Genomic DNA, 14,580 nt, shown 5'->3' with positions numbered 1-14,580 from the left:
ATCATTTTTTATGTATTTTTGTCTGCTGAATCCATTCCCATCATTGGTTTTTTTCAAAAAGGTCAGCTTTTTTAGTAAAAATTGAATTTTCGATGATTTTGTCAAAATAAAATCTATTTTATGCTAATGATAGGAATAAATTCAGCAGACAAAATTACATGAAATATGATCAATTAGATTACCGAGACATACTTTTTTAACGTTCTGCAAAGCATTTTTGATTTTTATTATTGATATCCCAGCATAATATGACTTGCATGCAAGTTGGAAAAACTTGAATGAGAACCAACTGAAAATATAATTTTAAAATGGCTATAAATATGCGTAGAAACAATCAAATTTTAAAAACCAGGGGTGTTTTAGAAAGGGGAAAACGTGAACTATAAGATACATGTATTAGTTTAGTTGTTTATACAATAGTTCTTTTGTAAAATAGTCGACAAAGTAGCTAATTTTGACCTAAACTAACATTTCAAACGGGTGTATCTCAAAATTGGGACCATTTGGAGCAATTCTGAACCCGGATTCGGATTCAGCAGGCAAAATTCTACTAGGAACACATATACTCGTCTCAGAGACAAGAAACATTTGATTTTTTGTTGAACTGTGTAATTGAATGTTTAAGCTTTCAATTGATGCAAAAAGTTCGAAGTATTGTGAGAAATTGACAGAGTTATGGGCGATACAAAAAAGAAGATCAAGTCTCCCCACTCTCCCCTACAGCTAAATCATCGATTCCTTTTTGTTGTGAAATTCAAATTTTCTTTATTCAATTGTCTAGCTCATCATTATCTTGAGAAATGTTGCAGCATTAAAAAAAATATCAGAAAATTATGTAATCAATAATTAGCTCAATCCAGCATTTTTTTTAATTGAATTGAAAAAAGTGTTAAATTTTACAACCATCTTGTGTAGAAATACGTTGGTTGATAATGCATTTTGAATCAAGATTGTTATGTTTATTAAAACAAAAGTCTCAATAAGTTTGAGTAAAACCACATTTTTGGCAAGTTTAGGATTTAATCTTTTTTCAAACAAAATATTAAACTCTCACTATGCCGAAATTTCATTTGAAAAGAGCATAAACTTAAAAAAGTTCTCCAATCGGGCAATTTGATAAAATAAAATAATGAAAACCTTATATTTTTTTTGTTTGGCTATTATGGTGAGCTAGATCATGCTAGGGTGGTCCCAAAATGGGCAATTTTCGTCAATTATGAAAATGTTGGTACCCAAATAAATTTATTTTTTTCGGATCACATTTCATTTGCGTCCAAGACAGCTAAAATCGGTTGAAATGGCGGTGAGTTATGATTTTTGAAAAAAAAAGAAAAGATTTTTGCTAAAATTTATGAAAATACAGTCATGCACTGGGTTTGCACGCCTCGATTTTGAACTGCCCCGATATTGATTCATACAGCTGCCCCAGAGCTTATGGGATGATGTCAACTATCCATTGCAGTTATAATAACATGAAAATTTTCACAAAATGCATATTTTTTAAAGTATTTTGAAAGTGCAATGTTTCTCAAAAAAATACATTGCAATATGAATATCAAATGATCGGGATTTTTAACACATTTTGAAAATTATAACAAAATTTTTGCATTTACTCAAAATTTTCACAAAACTAAGTAGTTTGGAAAAAGTACTCAAAATTCAGTTTGCTACATTATGAGTATCAAATGATCGGGATTTTGCATGCATTTCAAATGAAAACACATTTGTGAAAACACTTAAAAAATTCATAAAACTACGTATTTTCGAAAAACACCCAGAATTTCAGTTTGACAGTATGGATATCAAATGATCGGGCTTTTTCTTACATTTCGAAAATATTTAAACATTTTTTTTTGAAAATACTAAACATTTTCATTAAACCTCGTTTTTTTTTTTCGAAAAAAAATGCATTTATCAGGAGGAACATTGGGTCTGGGGGTGGGTCATATAAATTTCAGCATTTTTGTATGACCCAATCCCATCACCAGACCCAATGTCACCCTTCATGACGGTTCTCAAAATTTCAAGTTTTACAATACGGTAATCAAATGATCGGCATTTTTCATACATTTCGAAAATATTTGAACAAGATTTTGAAAATACATTATTTTTTCATAAAACTACATTAAAAAAAAACAAAAAGTTTCAATTTTTATACAATATGGGCGTCAATTGATCGGAGTTTTTTTTCGTATATTTCGAAAGTGGTCAAACAAATTTATGGAAATGGTTGAAAATTTTCTCAAACTTCATAAGGCCGTTGCAAATATTTTTCAAAGCTTATGTCGCCTTCCCCCTTCAAAATTGGTTTGAAAAATCAGGGGGCGAAATAAAGAAAATCCTAAAAAATTCTAAATTTCCATGAAAATAGAAGTCTAAAAAACTGAAAACAACCTAAAATGCATTTTTCTGCATTGATAATCATATTTACCATGTTGGGGCATGTTTAAAAATGTTTTGAATTTTTATGAAATTCCAATGTACAGGCACCGTAAAAAAAAATGTTTCACAAAAAATAAAATTTTCGTCAATACTTAGATATTTTGGAAACTTATGATGGCAAAACCACTGGACAGGTTTATAATGCATTTTAAAACACTTTTTTCATTAAAATGTTGAAACCATGGCACGTAATTTAAATTTTTTTGCTTTTTTTTATTTTTTTTGCCCCTCGACTTTGGTCAGAGTCGAGGGTCATAAACTACAAAACACATTAGCAACGCCCTAATTTCTAAAAAAAAATCTCAAAATTTTAGTTTTGAACTGAACTGACTAAAACAAGGGTCCTGATTTTCGGTTCAATGAACAGAAACCACTCACTCATCGCCTATCCATTCATCGCCTATTCTAACCCGCTAGCATTCATGAGCGAATGAGTCTGGCAAGCAGCCAGCGAGTGGCCCGAACTGTTCACTCAGCGAACAAATACATCGTGAAAATATTTGCCTACTCCGTCGCTCGACGACACTCACACACTACCATGCTCAGCGAAGAGCCACTCTCACAAAATGCCAGCGCGGCAGTCATTTTGTCTTCACGCCCTCAGTTTGCCATCAATTTGATTTTTTCTTGGTGGAAGTTTCTTTGAATGGTGTCTATAATGTTATGAAATCAAAATAAATGCACAATTTAATTGATAACATGGATTTTAGGCAACCCAAATCAATGAGTATAACGCAGCGCATCAGAGAAAAAATGTTTTCAGTTCAGAGTGATCGGAGACGATCGGCCTGTCTGAACCGTTCGGAGACTGAGCCGATCAGAGAGAGAAGGAGAGTAGAAAAGAGAGAGTTCGGGAGCGAATGGTTTCAAAGTGACAAACAGTAGGAATTCATCAGGGCAGTATCGCGTCGCCTGCTATTTGTGCTCGCGAATGGAGTGGTTGATTTTGAGCAATCAGGACCCTTGGACTAAAATTTAGAGTATTTATTCGAATAAACGTATTTTTGTGAAGATTTTGAGTATTTTCAAAAAGATGAGTTATTATTTTTGAAATGTATGAAATAATCCCGATCATTTGAATATTCTGAAGAATACTGAAATTTTAAGTACTTTTTCGAAAATTCGTAGTTTTGTGAAAAATTATAGTATTTAAAAAAAAGTGTTTTTATGTATTTTTCAAATCGTTGGAAAATTTTCGATCATTTGATATTGTAAAAAACTAAAATTTGTAGTATTTTGTCGAAAAAACGAAATTTGTGAAAATTATGAGTATTTAAAAAAAATATTACTTCCGAAATGTATGAAAAAACCCGATCATTTGAAACCCACATTGCAAAAATAATTATCTTAAGATTCTTTTCGAGAAAAAATCGCATTTTGAAAATACAGAAGAATTACGTATTTTTGTGAAAACTTTCATGTTATTATAGGATAGGGGACATCATCCCGATTATAAAACACTATATTTTTTTTGAATTTTGGACGATTTTTTATAGGATTATAGCCAATGTCCCCCATATAGCCAAAATCCCATAAGATATTGGCTTCAGTTATGCATGTCTCGGTTTTGCATCCCCATGCGGTGCCAACTCGAGGCATGACTGTACCCGTTTTTGGAACCACCCTAGCAGAATGTAGGTCACCCTAACGGCCAAACAAAAAAAAAAGGTTCTAATTATTTTGACCAAGAAACCCCCAAGAAAAATTGAGCCCGATCGGAGAACTTTTTTTTGCTGTATTTTTTTTTATATATTGTAGATTATTTTCAGTAAATATGATTTCAACAAATATGAGCTGAAAACGTTATTTTAAAAATTGTATTAAGGACTCGGTTTTAGTTTTGTTTCAATCACTATATTGAATACAGCTTCAAGCAACATGTTTGTATTAATGTCCCAAATGCAAAAACTTCAAATCAACGATACAGCCTCATATACTCTCATTGATGAAAACCTTTTTGAAAGCCTGCTAGCCAGCAACAAATTAGCATGAGGTGCGCACTTGAACTACTCGGTCATTTCATTCACGATTTGTTGTTTTGTTTTTTTGTTTTACTTTTCGTACCAACCAATCACTTCCAATGTCACTATCGGTGGGTCGCGCCAAGCTTGCACGTTGTGCTGGGACATTGATCGAGCAGCTTTACCGGCAAATTCGATCGAACGCCTCACCGATCACCAATTGTTGGCCATAAACACAACCGACTTTGGGTTGGGTTTTTTTTTCGGTTCATATCCACCACCTGTGGTACGGTTTTTAAATTTTACTGGCGACCTTGCCGGTGGCGATTTCGAAATGATAGCCAAGAATTCCGAAGCTTTCTCTCTCTCAAATCCCCCTAAAAGTGTCACAAGGTCAATCCGATATTTTATTTTTATGTGAAAATGATCAGGAATATCAAGAATTGAAATGCCCTAATACTTCACAAAAACCACCTTTTGAAATTCCAACACCCCTCGAAAGTACTTGCCTCATCCAGCATAGCCAATATACAAACCCATTCACGCATGGTCTCTCTTCAGAAGAGCAAAGCCCCCCCTACCCTTAAACTGAGAGCTGCAATCAGCTTAACATTTTTTTTTTCGTTTCGCGCCTCAAGACTTGCCCGATTGCCACGGCGCCAGCGGCGGCTAAACACGATGGGAGTTGCAAATTCTCCAGTCGATGGTTGATCTTGGGAAATGTCGGTGGATTAATCAACAACTTTGGCTTGAAAACCTTGCTAGGGAAAAAAAATCTGCGTAAAACTGCTCATAAGGGGAAAGAACTTGAGTCGGTAAATGCGAAAAGCGTTTGGTTTTTGCACTACAAGTGCAGTTCATTAGACTTTAACAATTCTTGCAAAATAGTGTAAATTAACCACATTGAGAGTTTAACTCTCAATTGCCCATTTTTTTAAATTCCTTAAAGGTTTTCCATGTATCTTCTTATAACAACACATATCTACGCGTCATTTCATTCGATTTTAGTTGTCTTAGACGCAAAAGAAAGATGATTAGTTTGAGTATTTGAGAAAAATAGTAAGAAGTTTCAAAAATCTAGCTTAACATTTGAAAAAGTCGTATAAAAACTATAAATGGCGTTTTGACCGAGTCTGGACCGAAGAGCCTATGTCTGAAAATATTTCTATCGGATTCCTCGGAGGATTTCACATAACATATCAAAAAATTGGCGATGTCGAACCGTACGTTCCCGAGATATGGTTTTTAGAAAATAATAACTGAGTTTTTCGACGCATCACGCGCAAAAACAGAAAAATGACAAAATCGGCAAAAAAATAACTTTTTCCACTAAAACTGCGATAACTTAAAAATTTCCGCGATGGCCTATACATCTCAGGGTACCGTAATTTAAATCGTAATTTAAATACGCAACTTTTGGTACCACTAACATGTATAGTTCATCGCGGAAATTTTCAAGTTATCGCAGTTTTAGTGAAAATAGTTGGTTTTTGCGAAAAATGACGAAAATTGCCATTTTTTGAACCACCCTAGCACGATGTAGGCCACCTTAATGGCCAAACAAAACAATACGGGTCTAATTAATTTGGCCAAGGAACTCCCAGAAAAATGTTGAGCCTGATCGAAGAACTTTTTTTTCGGTTTAGGCTCTTTTCAAATGGAATTGCTGAAAATTAAAAAAATCTGTATCTTTTGAAATATTTTTTTTTATCTTTGATTGAATGATACACGATTTTTGATTGAATGATAAACTATAAAAAAATCTTTTCGAAAACAATATTTTCATTTTTAAAAAACAAGACTAACATTTCAAAAGGGCCAAACATTCAATATAAAAAATCGAAAATGAAGTTTTTAGATTTTTTTGCCTTCCTCACTGAGGTAAGGCTATAATCCTGCTCAAAAAATGAACTTTTTATTAAAAGCTCGAAGACCCACCTTCATGTATACATATTGACTCAGAATCGAAAACTGAACAAATGTCTGTGTGTTTATGTGTGTGTATGTGTGTGTATGTGTGTGTGTAATACACTGTGTATGTATGTATGTGACCAAAATTCGCACTGAGTTTTCTCAGCACTGGTTAAACTGATTTTGACCAAACTAGTTGTAATCGAGTGGGTCTCGTGGCGCAGGGGTAGCGGCTTCGGCTGCCGATCCCGATGATGCTATGAGACGCGGGTTCGATTCCCGCCTTATCCACTGAGCTTCTATCGGATGGTGAAGTAAAACGTCGGTCCCGGTTTCTCCTGTCTCGTCAGAGGCGCTGGAGCAGAAATCCCACGTTAGAGGAAGGCCATGCCCCGGGGGGCGTAGTGCCAATAGTTTCGTTTCGTTTTTTTTTTAGTTGTAATCGACTTGGTATAGGGTCCCATACATCGCTATTGAATTGTTTGAAGTTTCGATAATTATATGCATGTAAACGATGTCCGGATCCATCATCCGACCCATCGTTGGTTAGGACCTTTCCAACAAGCTTACAACATTGAAGATCTGGCAACCCTGTCTCGAGTTATGACCACTTAAATGATACTTATATATTTTTTTTAAAGCTGGATCTCAATTAAATGTATGCAAACGATGTCCGGATCCATCATTCGACCCATCGTTGGTTAGGTAATCGAGAGACCTTTCCAACGAGTCCACAACATTGAAGATCTGGCATCCCTGTTTCGAGTTATAACCACTTAAGTTATATCTGTGTACTTATTTTTCTGGATCTTAAAAAATAGCTGAAATATGTGTCCAAACCACTCATATTACCCATTGTTTTCATTTCCCATAAAATGACATGTCTCAAAAAAAAAAAAAAAAAAAAACACCTGATTAAGGCCGTTGCCTCTTCCAAATTGGTCCAAACAATTAATAGGCAAAAAAATATTTGTTTCAAAAAACTTGAAAATTTCAATGGAAATAGAAGTATAATCAATTGAAAACAATCTAAAATGTCCTATTCTGCATTGATAATTATATTTAGCATGTTGAAGCTCGTTTGATAATATTTTGAACATTTATGGAACTTCAATGTACATCACCGCAAAAACTTATTTTCTCGCAGACATTAAATTTTCGTCAATAGAGTATTTTAACCATTAGTGGACCCCCTAGTAGAGCCGATGCACATTTTTCACAAATTTTCAATATTTTAAGCCCTTTTTCATAACCCATTGTATAAAACAATGAAAACTGAAGTCTTTTGAACAATTTTGACTATTTGTTTCATCAGTTTATTTTTTTTGGCAGAAAAATTGCCATTTTAAAAAAAAAGTTTTTTCTGCCTGTTAGGCTGGTACAAATATTTTTAAAAGTTTTTGTCACCCCCCCCCCCCCCCTTCAAAATTGGCCCGAAAAATCAGGGGCAAAAAAAATATTTTAACAATAAACTTCAAAATTTCAATGAAAATTCATGTGCAACCAGCTGAAACCAAATTAAAATACATTCTTCTGCGTTTAAAATCATTTTTAGCATGATTGGGTTTATTAAAAAATCTTAAGATTTTTTGAAAATTTTCGATGCAAAATCTTTTTTTTTTCGATACAATTTTTGTTTTTGTCAGATCTTAGATTTTTTGAAAACTAATGATTGCAAAACAACTGAACTAGTGTAAAATGCATTTTAAAACACTTTTTTCATTTAAATGTGAAGACTATGGCTTGTTATTTAAATTTTTATATTTTTTATTTTTTTGCCCCCCCCCTTGACCTCGGCCAGGGCAGAGGGACAAAAACTTTTTTAAATATTTGCATCGGCCTTATGGACCCTCTTTTCCTATAGTGGACCCGGGTCCACTAAAGCCAAACTGTTATTTTTATGCCAAATTTAACCGATATTTGATGTTTTGATGCATGGTGCAGGTCTATTGATAGATAATGAATAAAAGATGGATTTTGCTCACTTTTCATCATAGACAAATATGTTTTTTTTTAACAAAATTGGCTTCAAACAACAAAAAAACCTAACAGACATTTAAAAACATTTATTTCCGAAAAAGATCAGAGAAAACGTTTCAAAAATCACTGAAAAAATAAAAATAATAAAAAAAATAACTTTGATGCACATTTTTTCATATTAATTACATAAATGGTTGACCGAAACTAAACAATAGATTTGTTTACAGTTGCTGATAAAACCACGCATGTTTATTTAAAAAAAATGTTTTGTTCTTGATTTATTATTATAAAATATCATTTCAAACTGCAATTATGATGCTTCATTTAAGTACAATTGACTATAGTTTTGATTAATTATATTTTTTACGGCTTCATAATTTTTGGTACTTTTAACATGAAACAGCTATATTTATACACCCAAAGTTAAAGAACGAGGGAATAGTCCTCACGGAAAGCAACGTGAGGAAAGTGCTATTTTGCGAGAGTTAAGTCCTCTCGCGTGTTCATTCGTTCATTGGAACAGTTCATCCTATTGAGTTACTTATATGGACAAATGACCGCCACTTAGTCACTGAACCATGGTGGCCCATACGGCAAAGGCACGGTTCAATATATGCCGAAGGTCTTGGGTTCGAGTCTCGGTACCGGTACTTTTTTTTGAAAGATGAACTTTTTTTGAAGATGAACCCATGAGTAAAGTACTCTCGGTTATTTCGGAATTTATCCTCTCAGTCCGCACACAGTACCATTTTACTACCGAATCTTGCTCTTTATCCTCTCGTATGCCGATGTCCAGTTCTGGGTGTATTTAATTGAAAAAATATGCGTTTAGGTTGATAACAACAAGCAATTATTGTATGTTTAAGAGAAACTGTTGCTTAACCTTCCCTTGGTATTAAAAAAAAATCACACATAAGGTATTGGGGTCCTTTTCGACCCCAAACTTTAAAAAATCGACAAAAATCCAGTTTTTGACCGATTCCGGTTTTTTTGGTCACAAATTAAAGCTTAGAACGTCCCCTTTCCGATACCGACCTGGAAAACCGGATTTGGTCACTGTGGCCACTGGGAATCGGCTAAAACCGGAAAAAGGCCTTTTTGAGACCTTAACTTTGACGACCTGTATCTCCGGTAAATTTCAACCAATCAGGATGCTCCGGGTTGCTTTCGACAGGTGTATACGTGTACTTTGACCACAAATATTAATATCAGGGCCAGGTGACCTACCGGTTCCGGAAATCCGGAACATCCGAAAAGTTCATAATTTACTGTTTTTTACGTATATGTGATACCAATACTCTCATGATAGTTGAAATTGATCCATAAAACTTACTAAAACACAATACACGATTGCCAGAACCACTCCGGAGTGTTAGTGGCCACTTCCGGGTAACTTGGAACCGGTTCCCGGGTACCCGATGAACGGCCAATTTGATTTTTTGTTGAAAACCCATCATGTTGCATATAACTTCATGAAATTGAAAGATATGTCCATCTTTGATAATGCCGTTAATCGCTGAGCCATCCTGGCCAATCTGGAACCGGTTACCGGTGGCCTTTTGGGGACACTCCCGGAATATGAGAGAAACCCTATCATCCGACATATCAAACATCATGAAATTGAATGATATGACAATCTACGGTCATGCCGTTGTTCGTTGACCCATTGTGACTAATCTGGAACCGGTTACCGGTGGCCCCTTGGGGACACTCCCGGAATATGAGAGAAACCCTATCATCCGACGTATCAAACTTCATGAAATTGAAAGATATGTCATGCCGTTGTTCGTTGACCCATTGTGACCAATCTGGAACCGGTTACCGGTGGCCCCTTGGGGACACTTCCGCAATATGAGAGAATCCCTATCATCCGACATATCAAACTTCATGAAATTGAAAGATATTTCAATCTATGGTCATGCCGTTGTTCGTTGACCCATTCAGGCCAATAAGAACCGGTTACCGGTGGCCCCTTGGGAACACTCTCGAAATATGAGATAAACCCTATCATCCGACATATGAAAATTCATGAAATTGAAAGATATGTCAATCTACGGTTATGTCAATGTTCGCTGACCTATCCTGGCCAATTTGGAACCGGTTACTGGTGGCCTCTTGGGGACACTTCTGGAATATGAGAGAAACCCTATCTTCCGACATATCAAACTTTATGAAATTGAAAAATATGTCAATCTACGGTCATGCCGTTATTCGCTGATCCATTCTGGGAATTTTGGAACTGGTTCCCGGTGGACCCTTGGGGACATTCCAGGAATATGAGAGAAACCCTATCATCCGACGCATCAAACTTCATGAAATTGAATGATATGTCAACCAACGGTAACCGGGAACCATGGTGTAGGGATAAGCGTGATTGCCTCTCACCCAGTCGCCCTGGGTTCGATCCCAGACGGTCCCGGTGGCGTTTTTCGAGACGAGATTTGTATGATCACGCCTTCCGTCGGAAGGGAAGTAAATGTTGGCCCCGGACTAGCCTAAAGGTTAGGTCGTTTGCTCAGTCCGATATGTCGGATGATAGGGTTTCTCACATATTCCGGGAGTGTCCCCAAGGGGCCACCGGTAACCGGTTCCAGATTGGTCACAATGGATCAACGAACAACGGCATGACATATCTTTCAATTTCATGAAGTTTTATACGTCGGATGATAGGGTTTCTCTCATATTACGGGAGTGTCCCCAAGGGGCCACCGGTAACCGGTTCCAGATTGGTCACAATGGATCAACGAACAACGGCATGACATATCTTTCAATTTCATGAAGTTTTATACGTCGGATGATAGGGTTTCTCTCATATTACGGGAGTGTCCCCAAGGGGCCACCAGTAACCGGTTCCAGATTGGTCACAATGGGTCAACAAACAACGGCATGACCGTAGATTGACATATCTTTCAATTTCATGATGTTTGATACGTCGGATGATAGGGTTTCTCTCATATTCCGGGAGTGTCCCCAAGGGGCCACCGGTAACCGGTTCCAGATTGGTCACAATGGGTCAACAAACAACGACATGACCGTAGATTGACATATCTTTCAATTTCATGAAGTTTGATGTGTCGGATGATAGGGTTTCTCTCATATTCCGGGAGTGTCCCCAAGGGGCCACCGGTAACCGGTTCCAGATTGGCCAGGATGGCTCAGCGATTAACGGCATTATCAAAGATGGACATATCTTTCAATTTCATGAAGTTTGATATGTAACATGATGGGTTTTCAACAAAAAATCAAATTGGCCGTTCATCGGGTACCCGGGAACCGGTTTCAGGTTACCCGGAAGTGGCCACTAACACTCCAGAGTGGTTCTGGCAATCGTGTATTGTGTTTTTAGTAAGTTTTATGGATCAATTTCAACTATCATGAGAGTATTGGTATCACATATAAGTTAAAAACAGTAAATTATGAACTTTTCGGATGTTCCGGATTTCCGGAACCGGTAGGTCACCTGGCCCTGATATTAATATTTGTGGTCAAAGTACAGGTATATACCTGTCGAATGCAACCCGGAGCATCCTGATTGGTTCAAATTTACCGGAGATACAGGTCGTCAAAGTTGGGGTCTCAAAAAGGCCTTTTTTCGGTTGTAGCCGATTCCCGGTGACTACAGTAACCAAATCCGGTTTTCCAGGTCGGTTTCGGAAAGGGGACGTTCTAAGCTTTCATTTGTGACCAAAAAAACCGGAATCGGTCAAAAAATGGATTTTTGCCGATTTTTTAAAGTTTGGGGTCGAAAAGGACCCCAATACCTTTAAAGTAACTTTTTTTATGGACGCTCCCCTAGGGGTCGTCCGAGGTTTAATTGTTTTGTGAAATGTGTATTTATACTATAAATTTAATGTCAGAAAATTTCAAGGCTCTAGCATGTATATAGCAAAAGTTATGGCAAATTTAATTTTCAAAAAGGCCGAAAAGGACCCCAATACCGTAGGAAGGTTAAATACACAGTTTTCTTCCTTTTTGAAGGTTTAATTAACAAAAAAAAGAAAAGTTTGGATTTTCGTTGTCCTATATTGGACCCCCCTAATTTTTGCTCGAAAATGAGCAGTTCTTCGCTTTATTTTAGTAAAGTTACTTAAAATAACATTATTTCGACTTGCTGAAGTTAAATAATCAGTCAAAAAATGATTGAATAGTTAATCCAATCATAAAATATAAATGCAGTTTTGTTGTGAAAATGCTAGTGGCCACTTATTTTGGTAATAAGGACAATTCAATATCAGTCAACATTGATTTAAATGATGCTGAACATGCCAAATAAAAGATTTATAGGAAACAACACGTTTGAAATTGTGATTTCATTGAATTTTTCATCAAAATCCCTTCAGATGGTCCACTATAGGAAAGGGGTCCACTAATGGATAACGTACTCTACTTAGCAATTTTGGAAACTTATGATTGCAAAACAACTGGACAGATATGAAATGCAATGTAAAACACCTTTTTTATTTATTTTTTTGACCCCCTCGTTCACATTTTAACACATTTTTTAGGTAATGTTACTCAAAAATATGTAATACTTAACCTACCAAATTTTTAACATTCCAAAATGCAACTTTTTTTTTTTGCTGTGTACATAAATTATACCCTTTGACATCAAATTGCCAAAACATCACAATTTTCGGATGCAAATAATTGAAAACATGTTTTTTTAATGTTTATAAATGAAAAAGGTCGTACCGCCCCTCCATCACGAGATATCGAAAAGCGGACATCGGATTCGTTATCAGGGACCAAATTCAGCCATTAAGACAAGCTTCGCGCAAATCGAAAAATGTTCGAGGTAACTTTTTCCGATTTCGTGTAAGTTAATAGAAAATGACCCATTCAGGATTGACTACAATATTGCATTCAAGAAATGCTACTGATTTATTTTTCCAATCGGGCTCAAACTGTGATAATTAACACAACTGTCCCTTGACCCTTTTGACACCCGCCCCTTGCTGACACTTACTGCCACCGAAGTCACGTACCCTTTAGGTCATCCTTCGCCGCAGCACACCGCGCTTCCAGCCAATTAATCTCTGTGACCAAGTTACAGGTCAGCCAGCTCACTCTTCAGCTGTAGAATTACTCAATGCTTCGCACCAGCAATACGTTCGTCGTATGAAGTTGCTTCTTCTCTGTTCAACTCTGCTTGCACCATTATCACTCTTCTAACTCCACAAGGTGTAATTTGTTTACCTTCAGCCACAATCACCGCACTGAACTTCACACATCAACACAAGCCCAAAATCAACAACAAAACTACAAACTTGTCACACGTGCCGCACGACGATCCCCACGTGGAAGCTCAAAAAACGCGACTTGTCCACTATCGATACTTCGGTTTACTACTTTGAGCGAGGTCTTGTCTGAAGAGTCCAAGGAGTTCGTGAGCACTTGAACGCACCTGAGCCTGCAACAACTCAACTGAACGCGAAACCACAAATAGAACACCCCAACTTTTGCTAAACCACGGTCCAACACGCGGTGCTATGCTGGCGGTCGAGGAATGTGCCTCAATCAGCCGTTGAAGACCAAGTAGCGTGGCCAGGTCCTAAACCTAAGAGTACCTGCCGAGACTGCAGTCCAGGGGCAGAGTGGCGACTCATTTGACGGATTTCATGTGTCATGTCTTTTGAACAATTTATTCAATGACTCAAATAACAATTGACAAACACACCGGCTTCGGCTCCTTCAAAATGTTCTACAAAGTCTACTTACTCAACTTCCAAATTTAGGTCGCCACCCTGTCCCCGGTAAGGTTAGTTGGGTAGATTAAGCCGTTCAAGTGTTTGTGGGGGTGGTTTGAGGGTGCAAAGCAGGCTTCATTCACTACAATCATATGTAGATATGTATGTGTGTGATAGTGCACTACTTGCCGTGTGTTGAACAAATGTAAGCGGCCAAAATGGACCGGAGTCAGTTGGAGTGGTTCGTGTTGTCGGTCAGGCCCCGGCACGACCCAAAGTACGGCCATTGCAACATGAATGTTAATCGCTTTCCGACGGCAAATTTCATGATCAAGTATGGCCCGAGCGCCGTCGACTTGGAACGAGACTTGGACTGCATGGGGTGTAAAGCAAAGGGGTGTTAACGATACGATGAGGTGAATTTGGTGAAAAGCTTCAAATGTTTCGAACTGAGCTTGAACATGCGAGAGCTTTTTGTTGTTTGATTGGATTGAAAGATTTGCTGGAAGATGGAGCACTTAATTGAAAAGGGCACTATTTTAAGAATTTTTATTATTTTGATGTCCTGAAAAACAGGTCTTTGAGTGTTCAGCCGTATA

General features: G+C 36.9%; 1 protein-coding gene across 1 annotated transcript in view; it reads right to left on the bottom strand.

The window, feature by feature from the left end:
• Positions 1 to 13,689, bottom strand: part of LOC120429012 (uncharacterized) — a 57,593-nt gene extending 43,904 nt beyond the window's left edge. The window contains exon 1 of the mRNA XM_039594241.2: positions 13,280 to 13,689. The gene's annotated coding sequence lies outside the window, so the exon portion shown is untranslated. The remainder of the gene's footprint in view (positions 1 to 13,279) is intronic.
• Positions 13,690 to 14,580: the final 891 nt, after the last annotated feature.

Source organism: Culex pipiens, chromosome 1 (genome assembly GCF_016801865.2).
Source record: "Culex pipiens pallens isolate TS chromosome 1, TS_CPP_V2, whole genome shotgun sequence".
Lineage (NCBI taxonomy): Eukaryota > Metazoa > Arthropoda > Insecta > Diptera > Culicidae > Culex > Culex pipiens.
This window is presented reverse-complemented; position numbering and strand designations above follow the sequence as displayed.